The 20,964-nt window shown below is 38.3% G+C and overlaps 1 long non-coding RNA gene across 1 annotated transcript; it reads right to left on the bottom strand.

Annotated features, from left to right (window-relative positions):
* Nucleotides 1–7,708: 7,708 nt before the first annotated feature.
* Nucleotides 7,709–19,469, bottom strand: LOC112610638. The gene is made up of 4 exons (XR_003116456.1): nt 19,439–19,469; nt 17,746–17,815; nt 9,243–9,284; nt 7,709–7,876 (listed from the first exon to the last, which is right to left on the bottom strand). It is a non-coding gene; the product is annotated as an uncharacterized LOC112610638 (long non-coding RNA).
* Between the last annotated feature and the right edge of the window lie 1,495 nt (nt 19,470–20,964).

Below are 20,964 nucleotides of genomic sequence, written 5' to 3'. Positions count from 1 at the left end.
CTATATATTATTTTCTACTTGTCAAGGATTTCCATACATTTTAAAAACTTTCTGTGATATGAGTGTAGCTGCTTTCTAGCTTCTGCTCTAGTTCTTAACATCACAATTCCTTTCAATTAGTTAACTCATTCATTCATTCATTCATTCAATAAATAGTTACCAATAGGCCATGATGTACTAGCTACTTAGCTGTGTGCTAAGTGTCCAAAATGAATAAGGCACCATTTCTTCTCTTTAGGAGCTCACAGTGTAATAAGTGAGGCAAATGTGTCAACTGCTAATGTAAGAAACCCTGAAGTCTATGCTATTCTGCCTCACTGCTAAGGGCCACTAATCTCTCATAAATTACCTCTTTAACCTATTGGTTTTTCTTTCCCTTTCCTCCCAATATATTTATGTCAGTAACTATTAAACTTACATCTATAGCCCCGACCTCTCTCCTGAACTCCAGACACAAACTGTGTATTCAACATTTCCAACTGGATGTCCAATAGACACTGACCATTTCCAATTAGAACTCCTGAATCTTCATTCTCCCAACCCCAAACCTGCCCCTTTCTAGTCTTTTGTATCTCAGCAAATGGTAATTTTACTAATTTAGTTGCTAAGGCCAAATATCAAGCCAATTTTGACTTCTCTCTTTCTTATATGCGTTATATCTAGGAAGCAAATCATGTTGACTTTACTTTCAGAGTATATTATGGTTTTTATCGCCACAACGCTCATCCAGTCCTGGACTGAGAATAAAGCACCCCACATGTTTCCTGCTTCAACTCCTGATGCCCATGGTCTTTTCTCTACCCAAAGACCAAAGAAGTTCATAAAAAAATAAAAAGGTCAAATTACTTTTCATCTTGAAATGGTTTAACTGCTTTCTATATCCCTCAAAATATAATCCAAGATCCTTAACTTGCTTGAAAGGTCCTCATCTGACCTCACGTTATCATCAGATCTCATTTTCTTACTGTTTGCATGCTGCTTTGGCTCCAGCAACCAGCCTCCTTGCTCATCCTTGAACAGAGCAAGCCCGAGCCTTTGCTGGGGCCATCTTCCTGGAATAATTTCCTGACATCCTTGCAACTTACTTTCTAGCTTTATTCAGGTCTCAGCACAAATATCAGCTGATTACATATGTCCATGATCATTCTGTCTAAAACAGCATCTCTCCTCCCTCCTGATCAATATGTTCTGCTTTATCCTGCTTAGCAGTTATCATCAATAGAAGGGTATATATAATTTTTAAATTTTTCTGTATTCTCTTATAAAAAATATAAGCTCTGTAAGAATAGAGACTGTGACTGTGAAACCATCCTTATAAACTTTATAAAATTGATCAGGAGGAAGGGAGGGGAAAAAAGAAAATAAGCCAAGCTTGCAGCACACTCAGCATTGATCTTTAGGCAGCTGGCTCTCTGACCTGCGTCCTCCTAGCTGTTTGGTCCTCATAGCTGTTTGATTCTATTGCCTCGGAGTCATGTAGCCCTGTTACAAGATTAGAGTTCTCCATAACTGTTTTGCAGGTGACAACTTGAATGTTATAAATTATGAAGTTTTCCATTTGAGATATTCTTTCAAGACCTGTGTACCAGTGAAACTACTGACGTCAGCTGGTCTGAAGGACGCCATGAGAATCTGACTCACTAAAGAATGAAGTTTCCACATCCTGATGATTTCATCCCTCTTTCCCCAACCAATGACCTCAATTTACCAGACTTTCATCCTCTATGATTACCCCAGCCCCTCTGGGAGATGGATTTGAGGGTCTCCTCCCATCTCCTTGGTTGACTCCTGTGATCATTCAACTCTACCTCTGATGCACCCCTGCTGTCTGAGGGTGTTGGTCTGTTCCTGAGCAGTGGGCGTATGGACCTGTTGGTCCTATAGCAATGACAACTTCTATGAGTCAACTTGGCTAGGCTATGGCAAGCAGTTTTTTAATTAAACATGAGTCTATGTATTACTATGAAGATTTTTTTAAAGATCTTGTTAACGTCTATATTTAATTCACTTTAAGTAACAGAGACTATTCTTGATAATCTGTGCAGGCCTCATCTAATCTGCTGCAAGTTCTTAAGAACAAAACTGGGGTTTCCTTGAGGAGGAAGAAATTCTACATGTGGACTTCAGCATCAGATTCTCCTCCAGAGTTTCCAGTCTGTAAGTTTATTATAAATAAATTGTATTTATATTAATTTATACTTATATAAATACACTTAAATTACATATGAATATCAATTATATATATTTATATAAATCTGTGTGTGTGTCACCATCCTACTGCTTGTTTCTCTGCTGGATCCCTGACTGATACACACACTGTGCAGCTCTTCACTATATGCTATGCCCCAGCACTGACCTGCAGTGACTGTATCAAACTGGCCCTGTTGCCTTCTAGTTGGAGTTAGCTAGTGGCAAACATTAACAGGAAATTAAGAGACTGCGGCAGGGGCCTATTTATTCACCGGATTTCCTCCTGGCTGGTTACTACAAGTTGACTGTGACTTTCTGCTGAAGGCTTCATCTCTTGTGAGGCAGCTCTTTTCCTGCATCTACTCCCTGTGAGTTTCAGTAACTTCTCCCGCCCACTGTCCCTTCAAATCTAATCTAGAAATATTAACTGCTTTCCACTATTGCTAGCCATACAGCATTATACTATCCTTTGCTGGTTTCCCTAAAACCCACTACCATCTTTGTAAACAAACCTTTTTATTATTATACTCTCCTCTTACTCTGTTTAGGTATGCCATGTGCTTCCTGCTGGGGCCATATATAAAATAGGAATTTTGTCTTTCTCTTTCTTTCCTTCTTTCTTTCCTTTCTTTCTGTGCTGTATCTAGCATAGTAGGATTTCTGTAAATATTTGCTGAATTGATAACCAAATGAGCATGTAGACTTCATTTTGCTCACTAGCTTATAGCTATCTTGTACTACCTCAGAAACAGCCTATGCTTAGTCCTGCATACCCCACCTACAACGTCTCTCCTCCTTCCCTCAAATTGTTTCCCAACCACTGAGATCTAGTTTAACTTTGAACTTATTTAAGAAACATTCCCAATTACTCTCAGCAGCAGTTATTCTTCCATCTCTTCTGATTTCTCATTGAAAGCAGAGTCAGTCCATAAAACAGAAGTTAGTGCTTAATCATGCCTAGTCTTGCACTATTAGTTTTTGTTTGCAGGGAATTGTTCTATCCTCCCTAAATGACTGTAAGTTCGTTGAGGGCAATAACCAGTTCTCATTCGTGTATTTTATAAAACTTGAATAATGCTGATTGTTCTTTCAAAATGGATTAGATTAACACACCGGGATGTCATTTCTAAGTACATGAAAATGTTGAAATTTTCCCTGATCATTTTGTCAAAGTAATTTATTTTCTCTTGTATTGAGAATTTAAAAACCTTCTATCTCTTGAATATACATTTTCCTAATTTATATTCAAGAACTAAATTTTATATTAGAATCTAATACTGCATTACACATTTTTATTGAGGTCAACTGAAGTCTTACCTGGACTTACACATCTTTCTGTAGTAATCAAACAACAAAACAAGGAGGAATGAATAGAGTGAGTTGAGGGCATTGACTAACAGTGAAGATAAATCGCACTGTCTCTCCTTTACCATGTGAACTATTATTTTATGAACATAAGAGACTACATGGCCTGAAGCTTAAAGGGCTGTAATCTAGATTTCTGATTTGAACTGAGCCACTCAATTTTGATGTGATCCTCAAAAAGTCATTTAATCTTTTCTGTGTTTCCATTAATTTAGCAAGAGAGCATAAATATCTCTCAAAGCAAGAATCTGTTATACAAAGAAAAAAACCTACTATGAGTTAACAAATCTATTTCATTAATCTTTTAATAAAATTAAAGCCTTTAACAGCTAACCATTATGGCATTAAAATGGTGGTGTCAGAATTTAACAGATAAACAAAATAGGCATTCTTAAATGTAAGCTCATATTCACACTGAGTAAATAAGGCTAGGAAAAAAATGCCCTTCTTGTTGATAGTCTAATTTTTTCCACTGTGAATAATAAAATCCCTTCTCCCTCGAAATCATCAGAAGGACTAAGTGCTATGGGCTGATTTGTTCTTTGCAACATGCTTCGAAGGAGAGCAAATGTGCTTTGTCAATTAGCTAGTTACTGCCTCTTTCCTTTTAAGAAGATCATCTTGGTCTGATTAGAAAACTAGAGAAAAGAAACTTTAATGGCAAGATGAGGACATGAACACCAATGTTGCAGAGAACCAAATGGAAAGCATTAGAATGCATTACTGATTGCTCAATCTGGAAAAAATATGGTAATTACTATGAGAATAGCAGAAAAAACAGACCGAAATGTCTACTGTGTCTCCTCAAGTTCTTATCTAAGTCTCTCAGATCTTATCTAACTCTCTCAGAGTAATAAAAATGTGAGTGATACTTTCAGGTAAAATTGGAGGCATCCATATCTATGATGCTTGAATCACCGAGGCTGTCAGAAAACAGCACACAAACTCTCTACCTTGGCCACGTAGCTTACACACTTCACACATCTGGTCTCACAACTTACAATTTAATGCACAACTAAGTTGAACCTAGTGAAAATCTAAATTATGCATTTGAATACTGATATAGCTGTTTGAAAGTACACTCAAATCAGTTATATTTCTACCTGACAGTCTAACTTGATACAAATATTTCCACATCCATCCTATTTCTTTTTCCCTGTTTGTCACCAATATAAGGATTTTAAAACTTTCAGAAAAATACTGTATATTTCTGAACACTGCATTTCTATTTCAAGGACTTGAAATGTCTTTCTGAAGATCTTACATCATTATCCTGTTAGATGTCATTTAACTAAATGGATGTACCACTAACATGTATTGCAACATTTCCACTTGCAAAATATTTAAGATGTCCAAAGAAGACATTATCAAGGGCTAAACTTCAAATGCAAATTTCTCCTTGTAGTTTCTTCCATAGAAAGCAATCTTTTTCAATAGTTTGTTAGCACATTTTTCTATATGAAGATGAAAAGCTAAATTGTTGGAAACTAACTGATGTTGGGAAAAACGGGGAGTGCATCTTACTGGGATAAGAGAAAACATTATTTAAATTTTAGTAAAAGAGATCACCAAATTCACTGCAAGCTATCCAAAATAACAATATCCATAGTTTGAGAGAGAGGTTGACTTTGGAATGAAAGGTAAGAAAAGAGAAGAGGAAGAAAACAAACAGATAAGTCCCATAATCTTGGCAGGTCCACAGAGTGATATGGAAAATTCTCCTGAGCTGTAGGGCTTTTAGCCTGACAGCCCTGATATGTCATCCTTCTGAGTATACACATCCTAATTGGAAATGTGGCATTTTATGCATACGCACGCATGCAGTCAGCATAAAAGGGCAATTCATGTCTTAGAAAAGATTCATCTTACAGAGATAATAAGCGTAGGGACGAAGTTGAGAAAATCACACCACAAATCACCTCTTTGTAGTTCTATGAGTGAGAAAGAAAATCTTCTAATATTGTCTACTGAGACTGAAGAATTTTTGTCCCCTCCCCCATTATTCACCTTTAACACCCATCACTTTATTAAATGAACAAATATACTTTTGAAAAATATGTAAAATTAGTTTTATTGTAAAATGGTTCTTGTCCACTGACATATTGTGCTATCTTTTCAGTACAGCATATCTTACTTCCCATTCCTTTTCCATATTGTTTTGCACAAAGAAAGCTGCAATGTGCTGTGAAAGAACAAAGTTAACACCCTATCCCGGTGACTTTGTTCACTGTCCAGAATGGCATCTGGACATCTGGAGTAGGTGACTGTGTTAGGCTGTTTTTGTGTTACTATAAAGAAATACCCAAGACTGGGTAATTTAAAAAGAAAAGAGGTTTAATTGGCTTATGGTTCTGCGGGTTGTACAAGCAAGGCACCAACATCCGCTTGACTTCTGGTGAGGGCTTCAGGAAGCTTACAACCATGGCAGAAGGTGAAAGAGAACACGTGAGTCACATAGCGAGAGCAAGAAAGAGGGATTGAGGGGAGGTCCCAGACTTTTGAACAATTAGATTTCATGTGGACTAACTAGGCAAGAACTGACTTATCACCAAGGGGATGGTGCAAAGCCATTCCTGAGGGATCCACCCCCATGATCCAATCACCTCCCACCAGGTCCTACCTCTAACATTAGGAATCACATTTCAGCATGAGAGCTGGAGGCGACACATATTCAAACTTTATCAGTAACCAAGGGGCTGGATGGTGAAGTCCTAACATTTTACCAGAATCTTCTTGTACAAATGTAGTTATGGCAAAAACCTTGAGGAGGTTTTCTTTTATCTAAGTTACATTGCCCCACATAAAGGGTCCAATTATGGTAGGAGGAATAGGGCTTTTGGTTGTAATGCATGCCTGTTCCAATGGTCTTTCCCTCAACACCAATGCTGTCACCAGTAATTCACTTTAAATAATTTGAGAATCATTCCATTAAGACTTAGTTTCAATTGAATTGAAGATGTGCCCTTAAAGTAGAATACTTTTAAGAAATGTGATTTTAGTATTATGTTCTGGGCTCTGGTCATGAGTGTTGTTTTATGAGAAAAGATAAGGTGGGAGTTTAAAAATAAAACAATTACTCTAAAAGCAAAATTATGAACCATCTGGAGAAAGTTTAGTAATATAGGAAAACAATGATTCAAATTACACTGAAAAAATATGTTTCAGGCAAATTAGCATTTTTGCTTTTGTCTGAATATCTGGATACTTGTCATACTCTAGCCAGAATTAATCACTAAAAACACAGTCAGCTTGTATTTTCGTGATTAAAACTTTCACTATAATAGTTGCTTGTCAAATGTCAAAATCAATCTGGCTTATTTGCTGACTTTCTACTTTTATGTACCACTCTTCTTTTGTTATATTAATTTTTAGACATGCTCATTTAGATCCACAAATTCATTCCAATGTTAATTCATTCCAATGTTACACTCCTGAGATTATTTTCTCTGAGCCTTGTAAAAGGTCTTCTTTCTGCTAATTCAATCTCCCAAAAGCATTTTCACAATCAACAAATATGAATCATGCTATAACATTTTGCTAAATCTAATAATCTACATTTTCTCAGTCTTGGATATCACTCACCTGCAATTACCCCACTGAAATGGACTTTTGTAATTTTTACAGAACAAGATAACCAGATTATGTTAATTAAAGTTGGAAGGCAGGGGCCATGTGTTGTGAGCTACAGAACTTGGCTATCTAGAAGATAATATGTTAGGGGTTGATTATACTGAGGCTTCCTCGAAACCTTCATAAAATGTGGAAATACTATTTTCCCACCCTGTGAATTTTGTGATAAAGCTGAAAAAGTCCTGACCTCAGAATACTAGACTTCTTTCCTCGTGGATTTTTTTTTTAACTTATGTCTATTTTCCCCAGTTGTTATTTTAAGGTATCATAACTTATTTTATTGAGTAGATTAGGTCTTGGAAGCCATTGGTAATTTTTCTATGTGAAATAATTATCCTCACTAATCTTCATTTATTTAAAAAGTCTTTTCTAGGATATTTTGTTCATAAAATATAGAGAAATTCATTTTGTAGATCTAAATATTTAATAGTTACATATTTAATGAGAAAAAAACCTTCAATATATTTTCCTCACAAATAAAGGTAATGCTATAATAAATCACAAAATACCAAAAAAAAGCAACTTGGATTTTGATTTGGAATTATATCTTACATTTTTGAAGGGTGAACACTGACAACTTAAACAAAACATTATCTTTCACTGCTTGAATTCTGCTTCCTGGGATTTTGTTAAGGCTGATGGCTTTTTGTGTTGAAAAGCTTGATCTGGGCTTTGTATTGAAAAGCTTGATCTATAAAGAAATGCAGAAACATAACAATTCAAAGATAACAATTCAAAATATTCCAGTAAAGGATAAATTTGCCAGTGTTTTGCTAGAAACAAACAACAAATGAAGGTGGTGTGTATTTTTAGAAATATAGTTTGCATGCATTCAACATTACACATTTTCTATACAATATGTGCTAGGTAGGCACTGGGGATAAAAAGATTAACAAAAATCGGCTTCTGCTCTTATGGAGTTCAGACTTTAACTCTGTGTACTTGAAAGGGCAGGACCTTTGCGTTAGTCTCACCTGAAGTGTTTGGTAAAAATGCATTCTGTATTTGAATCTCTGACAGTAAAGCCCTGAAATATGCATCATTGATATGTTGTAACAAACTTTTTTTTTTTTTTTTTTTTTTTGAGACGGAGTCTCGCTCTGTCGCCCAGGCTGGAGTGCAGTGGCCGGATCTCAGCTCATTGCAAGCTCCTCCTCCTGGGTTTACGCCATTCCCCTGCCTCAGCCTCCCGAGTAGCTGGGACTACAGGCGCCAGCCACCACGCCCGGCTAGTTTTTTGTATTTTTAGTAGAGACGGGGTTTCACCGTGTCAGCCAGGATGGTCTCGATCTCCTGACCTCGTGATCCGCCCGTCTCGGCCTCCCAAAGTGCTGGGATTACAGGCTTGAGCCACCGCGCCCGGCCAACAAACTTCTTTGGCAATTCTTTAGTGCCCCAGATTAAAGAAATATTGAAGAGATCTGAAATACTGCTGAGGCTGGGGTTAAAAGTGCAATCCACAGGCCGGGTGCGGTGGTTCACACCTGGAATCCCAGCACTCTGGGAGGCCAAGGCAGGCAGATCATGAGGTCAGGAGTTCAAGACCAGCCTGACAAATATGGTGGTCTCTACTAAAAATACAAAAACATAGCTGGGCATGGTGTCACGCGCCTGTAGTCCCAGCTACTGTGAAGGCTGAGGCAGGAGAATCGCTTGAACCCAGGAGGCAGAGGTTGCAATGAGCTGAGATCGCACCACTGCACTCCAGCCTGGGCAACAGAGCGAGACTTCATCTCAAAAAAAAAAAAAAAAAAAAAAAAGCTGCAGCCCATAATTCCAACTGACCAGGATAATGTTGAGAGCATCACTCTGCCTTTCTTAGCATCAATTTTCTACTCCATAAAAAGAGGGTGAAGGAACTTGACAGAGATAGTATCTAAGGTCCCTTGCCACTGAGGCCTCTCTCAACTAAGGGATGTTGTTTTATTATGGCACTCAATGCTGGGCACAATAATACCTGGTTTCCCCTTTTTCTATCAGCATTTTATCTTCCTGTTATTACCTCTGGGAAGAGATGGTACATCAAAAATACAAAGATAATTAAAAGAATCAAATACTTAATATCTGAGCTTCAAAAGTCAACATCCAGGCAGAAAACACTATATTTAGAATATTTAATGAATTAGAGCTACTATTTTCTTGAACTCCCTAAATCAAATGAACATTTCATGGGCCATAGGATAGAGACCAACTTACTCAGATTAAACCACAGTACCAGGGTCAAAAGAGATACATTTGGTTACAGAAAAATGATACTAAGTTTTATATATCTTGCATTTGTATCCTGGGATTCACGATTGCTTGTACATTACAAACATACTTGCTTGCAATGTCTTACTCATCCTTCCAGACCCAGGTTAAGAGTTCACATTCTTGTGGAGTCTTCTAGTTCTCCTCTAACAAAACACAGATATTGTCCGTCTCTATTCCCACTGCAACTTGTATCTATTTCTGTTACACTATGTACTTCATTTTCTGACACACTATGTACTTCATTTTCTGACAATTGTAGCTTGGATGTCTGACTTGCTGTGAGTCTCCAAGAGCCTCCATCAGGATCTTGAATCTGACTTTCGTTCTCATTCAGTGCCACGGATGACCACATCATAACTGCTTAGCAAACATGCCTGGGATTTATTGCCTTCAAGTTTGTAAAGTGTTTTGTCATGTTGGAGAGATAAAGTGAATTTTTGTAAAATGAAAACAAGGGCAAAATGACAAGAGATGGGAAGCAGAGAAGGCTAATGAAGTTATGGCCATAAAAATCACTTAGCTTCCTGGCAGCCAGAGTGAAAAGACAACGGTGCTGAGCTCAGTAATTATCGTTTGATATAGAATGCTAAATTACTAGAAATGGCCAATATGTCCTAGTTCTGAACTCAGAAGAATTTCTCACATGGCAGGATAGAAGTTCATAATAAACTCTCTTGATATATTAACAAGAAATGAAGCAAAATGTCTAAGGTAACATTATTTCACACACTTCTCCAGATACAAGGCAAAGTACATTTAAAAAAAATAAATAAATAGAGATGAGGTCTCACTATATTGCCCAGGCTGCTCTTGAACTCCTGGCCTCAAGTGATCCTCTTGCCTTGGCCTCCCAAAGTGCTGGGATCACCAGGTAAAATATTTAATTGTAGTTCTGACAACACATTGCTACAATGGAAGAATTAATGTAATATAGCATGTGCGTATCTTTTTCTTATGATCAGAATGAAAAAAGGTGAAAGAGAATCTCAGGAAATAAATGACTAGCCTGTTCTGATTCTTCTGGAGAAGAAATTGTCTCCATAGGTTTTTCTAATGGGGATCTGTGAGGTGTAGATGGTTCTGTCTTGTTGATTGAAAGGCAACTGACTTGCTTTAGAATTTAGGCATTTAGGCAGTGAGGCTGACATCTGATAAAATAATTAGAGCTGAGCAAGTGTTTCTTATCCCTGGAGGTCTGCCATAGTTAATACCTTCAGGCAGGGCCAAGACTTTTCTAAAAGAGGCCTTTTAGAAAGGCACACATGCTTTAACACAAAGTAAAATAAATCTTAGTGTTTCCTATCATTAAGAATGGACAAGATGAATTTAGCCGAGGGGACCGGGGTATCACAGGTTACCAGAAGGCTGCCATTAGCAATACTGTGACCTCGGTAGAATGTTTCATTCTTCACCACAATTGCATCACTTATGAGTCTATGAATCAGCCTTCTCAAAGATAAACTTAGTATGCAGTAAATTTGTGTATGTCCACGTTTTTACATAAAAGTTCATGTCGTTTGTTCTCAAGCAACCTCTTTGCCATCAAATCTGTATCTCATTTCTACAATCACAAGATTTTATTCCAAATATTTGGCCCATTAAAATGACACAACATTCACAGGCTTATTGGGTCACAGAATAGTGAGGATGTTTTTATTCTTACATTTAGTCACTGAGGAAGAAGTTAAATAGGTTTAACTGCAACAAAGATCCTGACCACAGACATTTAGGCAAACAAAAAGATACAGAAAATATTTTCAATATTATTCTTAAAAACTTCCCAATTTTTAATATTTAGTGGGCAAGCAAAAATAAAAATGTATTTACTGGGAATGAGGATTTAAAGAAAGATTTTTCATGAAAATATAGAAAATCTTTTATTAAAATAGAACAAGTTGGTGGGGCATGGTGGCTCATGCCTATAATCCCAGCACTTTGGGAGGCCAAGGCGGGCAGATCACTTGAGGTCAGGAGTTTAAGACCAGCCTAGCCAACATGGCGAAACCCTGTCTCTACTAAAAATACAAAAAATTAGCCAGGTATAGTGGCAGGCATCCGTAATCCCAGCTACTCAGGAGGTTGAGGCAGGAGAATTGCTTGAACTCAGGAGGTAGAGGTTGCAGTGAGCCAAGATCATGCCTTGCACTCCAGCCTGGGCGACAGAGCAAGACTCCATCTCAAAAAAAAAAAAAAAAAAGGTACAAGTGGCATTTAGTGATTTCTACTAGTTTGCTGTGAGTCTTACAACTAGTTCTTATTTTATTCCTCAAGCTTATATCTGCCCTAATTTTAAAATTTTTGCCCTTTTAAATATATTTTATTTTTGGAGCAGTGTTACGTTCACAGCAAAATGGAGCAGAAAGTATAGAGTCCCCGTATACTCCCAGAACCCCCTCCACGGGCAGGCCCAGCCTCCCTCACGATCAACATGCTGCACCACAGTGGTACATTTGTTGCAAACGGTGAACCTACGCTGACAGTCATGATCACCCCAAGTCCATCATTATCACCCCAAGTCCATAGTTTATACCCCCGTGTTCACTCCTAGTGTGCCAGGCCAATTCTCCCTGACAATCACACACACAGGCCTGCATAGCACTTCAGTTACACAGACAAATTTCCACAGCACTGCCTTAATGTTGAGCAAATAGTTAAACCTAGGAAATCAGTGCCCAGACATCAAAGCTACAAATAAAATATTTAGTCAGTAGGAGCCTTGAATGGGCTTCTCCCTAACCAGGAGCAAGCCAAAATAATAGAGAGTCTTATATTCACAGTGCCAGGACCCTTCTTGGGTGGACAAAATCTGAGACGAGTCAAGGTAACAGAGGCAGCTGTTTGAATAGATTCATTGTGGAGTCTAAGGCAGCTCTCCGGACCAAGCTGTAAAGAAGATGAATTAGAAATAATCACTCCGGTACCACAGTAGACAGGCCTTGAAGGTACTGGGCCTCACAGCTTAATCCGACTTAGCAACCATTTTTTGGCCTATGACCTTCTAGTTAAAGCAAAATTAGTTACCTATAGACAGGCGAATGCTATACTACAGGTAGGCACATAACGCCAACCTATATAAGCACTAAGAAAATTGTAACACTTTGAGTTGGTCTGGTGGAATTATCTCCAGCCTTCTGCCTGTATCCGGTTACAGCAATAAATTCCCTTCTTTCCTAGTTTGTCTGCTTCTCATTATTGGGCCTGGAGAAAATGCGGCTGGACCCGGCTTGGTTCTCGGCATACTAGTGTTGTATATTTTATCGGCCTTGAAAATGTCTAATGACATATATCCACCATTGTGTATCATATAGAATAGTTTCAATGTACTGAAAACTTTATGTTCTATTTAATCATTCCTCCCTCCCCTCTATCCCCTGGCAACCACTGACCTTTTTACTGTCCTCATAGTGTTTTGTTTTTTTTTTTCCTAGAATGCCACATAGTTGGAACCATACCTTTTCCAATCAGCTTCCTTCACTCAGCAATACGGATTTCTGTTTCCTCCATGCCTATTAATGGCTTGATAGCTCATTTCTTTTTGGCACTGAATAGTATTCCGTTGTCTGGATGTACCAGTTTACTGATCCACTCACCTACCAAAGGATATCTTGGTTGCTTCCCTGTTTTGACAATGATGAATAAAGCTGCTCCAAAGATCTTTGTGCAGGTTTTTGTGTGGACATAATTTTTCAGCTCACTTGGGTACATACTGAAGAGCAGGATTCCTGTGTCATAAGACTAAGTTTAGTTTTATAAGAAACTGCTAAAGTGTCTTCCAAAGTGTCTGTACCATTTTGCATTTCTACCAGCAACAAATGAGAATTTTTACGGCTCCACATCCTCCCCAGCATTGGTGTTGTCAATGTTTTGGATTTTGGCCACGCTAACAGGCATGTAGTGGTATCCTGCCCCATTGTCGTTTGTATTTGCCTAATGATGCATGATGTGGAGCATCTTTTCAGATGCTTATTTGCCTTCTATATATTTTCTTTGGTGATATATATGTTTAGGCCTTTTGCTTATTTAAAAAATCAGGTTGTTTATTTTCTTATTGTTGACTTCTAAGATTTCTTTGTATATTCTGAAGAACAGTCCTTTATCAGTCATGTCTTGTGCAAATATGTTCCCCTAGTCTCTGGCTTTTCTTCCTATTCTCCTGACAGTGTCTTTCACAACATAGAAGTTTTTAATTTGAATGAAGTCCAGCTTTTTTTTTTTTTTTTAACAGGTTGTGCACTTGGTGTTTTATCTGAAACATCATAGCCATAAACGAGGCCATACAGCTTTTTGCCCATCATCTTCTAGTTTTGTGTTTTACATTTAAATCTATAACCCATTTTGAGTTCATTTTTGTGAAGGGTGTAAGGTCTGTTTCTAGATCCATTTTTTTTCATGTGGATGTCCAATTGGTCCATCACCACTTGTTGAAAAGATTTTTCTTCACCGTATTGCCTTTGCCCCTTTGTCATATACCAGTTACTTATATATTATGTGGGTCTATTTATTAGCTGTCTATTATGTTCCATTGATCTATGTTTCTTTACTTTTGCCAGTACCACTCTGTCTTTATTACCATGGTGGAATATTTTTAAATGAAAGGAAAAAAGTTATGAGGACACCATAAAACAAAAGCCACTTCTGAGGTAGAATGTTTTCCAAGTGTTTGCAAATGTTAATATGTAGTTGAAGTTATAGATGTGTATGTAAATAACCTGCTTGGTTTTTTGTTTTTGTTTTTTTGAGACAGGATCTCACTTTGCCACACAAGCTGGAGTGAAGTGGCATGATCTCGGCTCACTGCAAACTCCATCTCCTGGGTTCAAATGATTCTCCTGCCTCAGCCTCCCGAGTAACTGGCATTACAGGTGTACACCACCACACCCAGCTAATTTTTGTATTTTTTGTAGAGACAGGGTTTCTCTACGTTGGCCAGGCTTTTCCCAAACTACTGGCCTCAAGTGATCCACCCCCATCGGCCTCCCAAAGTGTTGGGATTACTGGTGTGAGCCACTGGGCCCAGACTAGAGTTTTTTTTTTATTTTTTTACATAAAGAGCAAGAAATTATACAATTCCCTTCTGTCTTATTCACAATTCTAATTCTTCCCTCTGTCATACCAAAATTCCATAAAAGGCACATGTCTATACTGTCGACTTCCAATTCAGCTCTTCCATTCTTTTTTGCTTTCCCAACAGTTTATTTTAAAAAATGACAAAATAAAAAAGCTGGAAAAATTGTGCTCTCTTGCTCTCTCTCTTTTTTAAGACGGGTTCTCTCTCGCTCTCTCTCTTTTTTAAGACGGGTTCTCACTCCGTCGCCCAGGCTGGAGTGCAGTGGCACGATCTGGGCTCACTGCAAGCTCTGCCTCCCGGGTTCATGCCATTCTCTTGCCTCAGCCTCCCGAGTAGCTGGGAGTGCAGGCTCCCGCCACCACGCCCAGCTGTTTTTTCTTTTTCTTTTGTATTTTTAGTAGAGACAGGGTTTCACCGTGATAGCCAGGATGGCCTCGATCTCCTGACCTCGTGATCTGCTGGCCTTGGCCTCCCAAAGTGCTGGGATTACAGGCGTGAGCCACCGCACCCGCCCCGAGTTGTTCCAATATTTTCTTTTTTAGGGGACTGGGGTGGGAGACGGACTCCTGCTCTGTCACTCAGGCTGGAGTGCAATGGCACCATCTCAGCTCACTGCAACATCCGCCTCCCAGGTTTAAGCCATTCTCCTGCCTCAGCCTCCCGAGTAGCTGGGACTACAGGCGTGCACCACCACACCAGGCTATTTTTTTTTTTATTTTAGTAGAGATGGGGTTTCACCGTGTTGCCCAGGCTGGACTCCAACTCCTGAGCTCAGGTAATCTGCCTGCCTTGGCCTCCCGAATTACTAGGATTACAGGTATGAGCCACCACGCTCGGCCGCGTTGTGCCAATATTTCTAAGAGAAGGGGTGATCAAAGAATCCAACTGATCAAGATAAGGAAGGAAGAGATAATCACCTGGGACTATAACAGCAAAGTTTAAAAAATGATGTGCCTCCAAGAAATCACAAGGAACACCCAAGACTGATTTGAGATTCAAGAGAACGGGGCCCCCGAAAGAAATTAATTTAATATATAGGAAAATAAATTTATATTTGTTGATCATGGGACCTTATGGACTAAGATTTTTATCAGCTACCTTTATCACAATTAAAGTATCAGTTTATTAAGGAAAGTAGATACAAGTTTTAAAAATTGATAGTCAAACATCCCAATAATAAAGGAACTTTTAACAGAACTCATGTCTCAAAATCTCACTATTCTGCTCTGATTTATGTTTTTCAGATTGTTTCCAGTTCTTGAAGACGTCCACATATAATTTGACAAAGATGTAAACATCGTGCAGATACTGCATTGAAACCTGATTTTTATCTTAGCTTTATATTGTAAACATTCTACATGATATACCGTTTTTAGATTTATATTTTAATCATTGTATGCCAGTCTGTCACATATCAAAATCTACTTCAATCGCATTTTCCAATTTTTGGATGTTTGGAATTTTTTTGTTTATCTTATAATAAAGAATGTTGCAAAGTACATTTAGGGCTCTAAAACATTCATATGGCTTATCCTTTAGGAATTATCTTCAGCTTAAATTCCCAGAAAAGAACATTCTCCTGATGCTGATTGACTAATGTTACGGTTACTGATTTGTAAAATACTTGGCTTTATTTTTGTCATTGATATCGTTAGGGTAGTTATGTTTGCACTGAAAAAACGTCAATAGTAAGCATTATTGTTTTAAATGTTTCCATGTTAAGTGAAAATCTTTAAACTTTGAAGAAGCTTAAAATCATGCTACACAAAGATGCCGTATTGGTCACAGTAAAATAAAAAGAAGGGTGTAGATGAAAAAGCAATGGGTGAACAATATTTTAAGGTAAGGAAAAAGATTAAGGCAAGACAAAATAAAATGAATTCAAATGTATGTATTTGTTTTCTACATGACAATATAAGAATACCTCCTGCAGGTCACAGTGAAGATTTTTGTTGCCTTTTAAAAACAAGTGTTTGCCAAAGACTTCAAGGAATATGGGATTATGTAAAGTGACCAAACCTTTGACTTATTGGCATTCCTGAGAGAAGTAAAAGTAAACAACTATTTGAGGGAATAATTATTTGAGGGAATAATTTAGATAAATCTCCCTAATCTTGCTAGAGAAGCCCAAAATCAATGCTAAAGAAAACAATCTTAAAGACAGCTGGAGAAAACGGTCAAATCACCTATAAAGGAAAACCAAGCAGGCTAACAGCAGACTTTTCAGCAGAAGTCCTACAAGTCAGAAGATTGGTGGCCTACTTTTGCCCCTTTAAAGAAAAAAACATGCCAAAATTTTAGAACGTTATATCCTGCCAAAGTAAGCTTCATAAATGAAGGAGAAATAAAGTCTTTCTCAGACAAGGAAATGCTGAGAGAATTTGTCATCACGAAACTGGACCTGTAAGAAATGATCAAAGGAGTTCTAAATATGGAAACAAAAGGACAATTTTTACCATCAGAAAAGCTTACATATGATGGCCAAGTGTAGTGGCTCATGCCTGTAATCCCAGCACTTCGGGAGGCTGAAGGGCAGGCGGATCACTTGAGGTCAGGAGTTTGAGACCAGTCTGGCCAACATGGTGAATCCCTATCTCTACTAAAAATACAAAGGTCAGAGATGCTATAAAGCAATGAAAAACTCCAAACACAATCAAAACTACAGAACAACACTACGACAGTAACAGAACCTCACATATCAACATGGACCTTGAATATAAAGGGCCTAAATGCCCAGTTTAAAAGATAAAGTGACAAATTGGATTAAAAAGACAAGATCAAACCATCTGCTATCTATAAGAGACGCATGTACTGGCTAAAGATACATACAGATTCAAAGGAAAAGGATAGAAAAAGATGTATGATACAAATAAAAAACAAAAGTGAGTAGGAGTAGCCATTCACTTATCAGATAAAACAGACTTCAAACTAACAACAGTACAAGGACAAAGAAAAGCTTTATATAATGATAAAGCATTCAATACAACAAAATTTAGCTATCCTAAATATATATGCACCAAACACCAGAGCACCTAGATCCATAAAACAAATACTATTAGACCAAAGAAAACAGATTGATAGCAATCCAGTAATAGTGGGGTACAATCAATATTTGGGTGATGGGTATACTAGAAGCCCAATCCCCAGCATGATGTATGTAATACCCATGTAACAAATACATGTACCCCACTGAATTCAAAATACAATTAAAAAAATATAAACAAGTGTTTTTATCTTACCTCAAAAGTCATTTGGCTCTTGCATCTGTAGAAACAAGGAAAATCCAGTCAGTTGTTTTTTTCCTTATTTCTAGGAAGAAAGGTTTATCTTTTATAGTATTTCTCAAGAAAAACAACTCAATAAACAGACAAGAAATAACAATGCTGTCTCCAAAATTCCTCACTCTGAAATTAACTAATGCCCAAAGATTAGAAATAGACATTGTATGTATGTTATACATACATATCATATCTATACATATTTTGCACACAAAAATGTGCAAGTTTAAAAATTTCCCAATCTTGCATATTAGTTGATTCATATTTTTCAATATTTTTTCTTGAAGTGACATTACTCCATTACCATATTAGAACATTTTGAAAGATAATCATATTTTTTTCCTTGAAGATCTGAGACCATGAAAATTATGGACCTTATCAGTTTAAATGGTTCTTTAATGAATTAGTGATTCAAAAGAAGATTGCCTAAGAAGAAATCAATACCATTGTTGATCATTATTTGATTTTCAGTTATAAAATAGACACTTTTAATGATGTGGATGCTTCCAAATATGTATGTGATAAATTGTTTGCAATTTCCTCAGCATTTCAAAAGTGAGTGTCTTCAGATTACAGTTTCTAAATATATCCCTGTTCAAGGGGGGAAAAAAACCCAAGATGTCTCAATTTTCTGATTTTGGTCCATATCTGTTGGATAATATAAAGGGAAGTGCACCTGCTGCCATGTGGCTATAAGTTTTTATAGCATATTAGAGAGTCAAGCAGTTTGGTGTGGCAAGCTCACACAACCTCGTGGCAATAACTCAGCAAGTGTGATCAGAAAGGCAAGAGGGTGCGCTTAGCATCAGTGAGGAGAGTCATAAATAACCCAATGCCAATCCTTTGAACACTGACCCAATGCTTTAATTTTGAACAGTAAAATGCAACTACATATCTACTAGACGTACCATCCAGTCTGGAACCCTGATTCTTTCTTCTCCTCAGAAGGAAGCCACATTTCTTCTGTGAATCACTGACCCATGTTGCTAAAGTAAAACATAAGAAAAGCTGTTCCTGCATCGAATCCCTGTTGGCCACATCATAACCCATGTGATTGTGTCTATGGAAATAGGAGTAAAAGCCAGTGGAATGCTCTTTCCTATTTCAAGGAAAATGTGTTTTCTTGGGTAGTATTTTCCAAGATAGTAAGTTGAAAACAAATAATCAGCCCTCATCCCATTCTTTATTCTGAAACTGATGATACCAATAAATGTAAGAAATAGTTACTGTTGAATATACATAATCAAGTGCATTCATAGGTGAATATTGTGCTGCCACATAATCCATCACCTGCTTTACTTACTCGCCAGGACAACATATATTAAATTTGCATAATTTTTTTCCTGAGAAAATGGCAAAACATTAAGCCGTGTTGCTTTTAAAGTACATACTCATGTAAGTAACCCCTATTAAATGGTATTTTATTCTGCAGCTCTATATTATATGGGGACTAAAGAAAATATTTTGGTTTGCTTTTGCTGCATAACAAACTACTTCAAACGTTGGTGAGCTAAAATAGCAACTTTTCCCCAGTAATAGGTCAGCTGGACAGTTCTGATATGAGCCAGCTTGGTAAGACTGGATCATGTAGGAGGGCCCCACTCATGTGTCTGTTGCCTTAGCTGGTTCAGCAGACTTGGCATGCCTTGCTTACCTGGTCTGTCACATTCCAGGAGGCCAGCCTGGGCCAATTCACGCGGTGACAAAAGAATTCCCAGCAGCAAAGAAAGAGTGAGCTCCAAGGTGCAAACACTGGCCACACTCTGCTTCAGCTGCATTTGTTTAGGCCTCCCTAACCATAAAGTCACATGGCCATGCCTAGATTCAAACGGCAGAGAAGTAGGCTCCATCCCTTGATTGGAGTCAATGAAAAATACTGTGGGTGGTTTTTTGTGTTGGTTTGGTTTTTAAAAATCTATCACAGAGAAATGCCGGAAGAAAAACAAACAGCTGAGCGGATACACTTCAACTTTTCCTTAACTACTTATTTAGGCCTTTCTGAGACTAGAACTTTGCGTTGGGGTGGAGAGATGGGGGGGAATCTCCAGGTTGCAGCTATAAACAGAGATTCCTGAGAGTCTGACATCCAATAAAGAATAGAGTGTCCGCTTCGGAATTAGAGCTTCAAATTGCTGCAGTTGAGAAGAAATGTCTCTGCCCCACACATTGTCACCATGTGGAAATTACATCTTCCAAGACATAAAGTTACCCTTTGGAGAAAACATCGAGCGAGGCTTCCAGTGGATTCCTGTTGGGGTGATCAGACCCAACACAAGGTCATGGGGGCAACGAAGTCCGGTGGTGTCAAAGGATTGAGAGAAAGACAGTTTGAGAAGTAAAGTGGGACCAGGAGGCCATCGTATTGCAGAGGCTACAAAGGCCCAGAGCGCTGGGAGCCCACACTATTTATTGGTAATCCAACAGAGAAACAGGTGGTGAGAATATGGCGGTCAAAAGGGCAGGTTCTTGATCTACAGCTGTGACTGTTTAGCGTTTATATGGAACGAGTTCTGCTACTTGAGATAATGGGAATACAATTGATCTAGGAGCCTAGGAGGGCTAGAAGCAGGGAGCCAGCAAGTCTAGACACATTCCAGAGGACATTATGCAAGCCCTGCCTCAGCTTTCTTCCCAACACTCAGCATTTTCCCAATATGCCCCCCTTCTCTTTTTTGTAAAAGAGAAGGTATCATTACTATCATTATTAGTGTAAAAGGTGGCCTCTTTTAATTGAGCAAGTCGATTGCAGGTTGTGCAGCCCATAATTGCCGGTTGGTGATCCAGCTTCATTTTTCTTAGCCCTTATTCAAACTGGAGTCGCTCTGGTTTGAATGCTTCCCACATACTTCCCCCTTTCCCTTTTACAAGAGGACCCTTAATCCTAGGGGTTGCAGGATGAAGGTCCGTCTTCTGTAACTTCTTCAAGCTGAATAGGGGCGACGATATTCCTGCCTATTAGGGTCTCTTGTATTCAGGGTAGAGAGGAGCTGAGTCAGAAATCATTGGTCCATTTAGCATCGTGACTCTGGATGGTCCTCGTTTCATCTTCTCATTCAGATTCAACTGGTTCATGGCTCCTACTGGGGGAACCCGGTCCATGGCTGGGATCCATGGATCCCTCCAGTCTCCTGTTCCATGGTTGTACACATCTTGAGGGCATCTACACGGTTCGTTCATCTC

Source organism: Theropithecus gelada, chromosome 17 (genome assembly GCF_003255815.1).
Source record: "Theropithecus gelada isolate Dixy chromosome 17, Tgel_1.0, whole genome shotgun sequence".
NCBI classification, from domain to species: Eukaryota; Metazoa; Chordata; class Mammalia; order Primates; family Cercopithecidae; genus Theropithecus; species Theropithecus gelada.
Note: the sequence above shows the minus strand (reverse complement) of the source record. Positions and strands in the feature narration are given on the sequence as shown.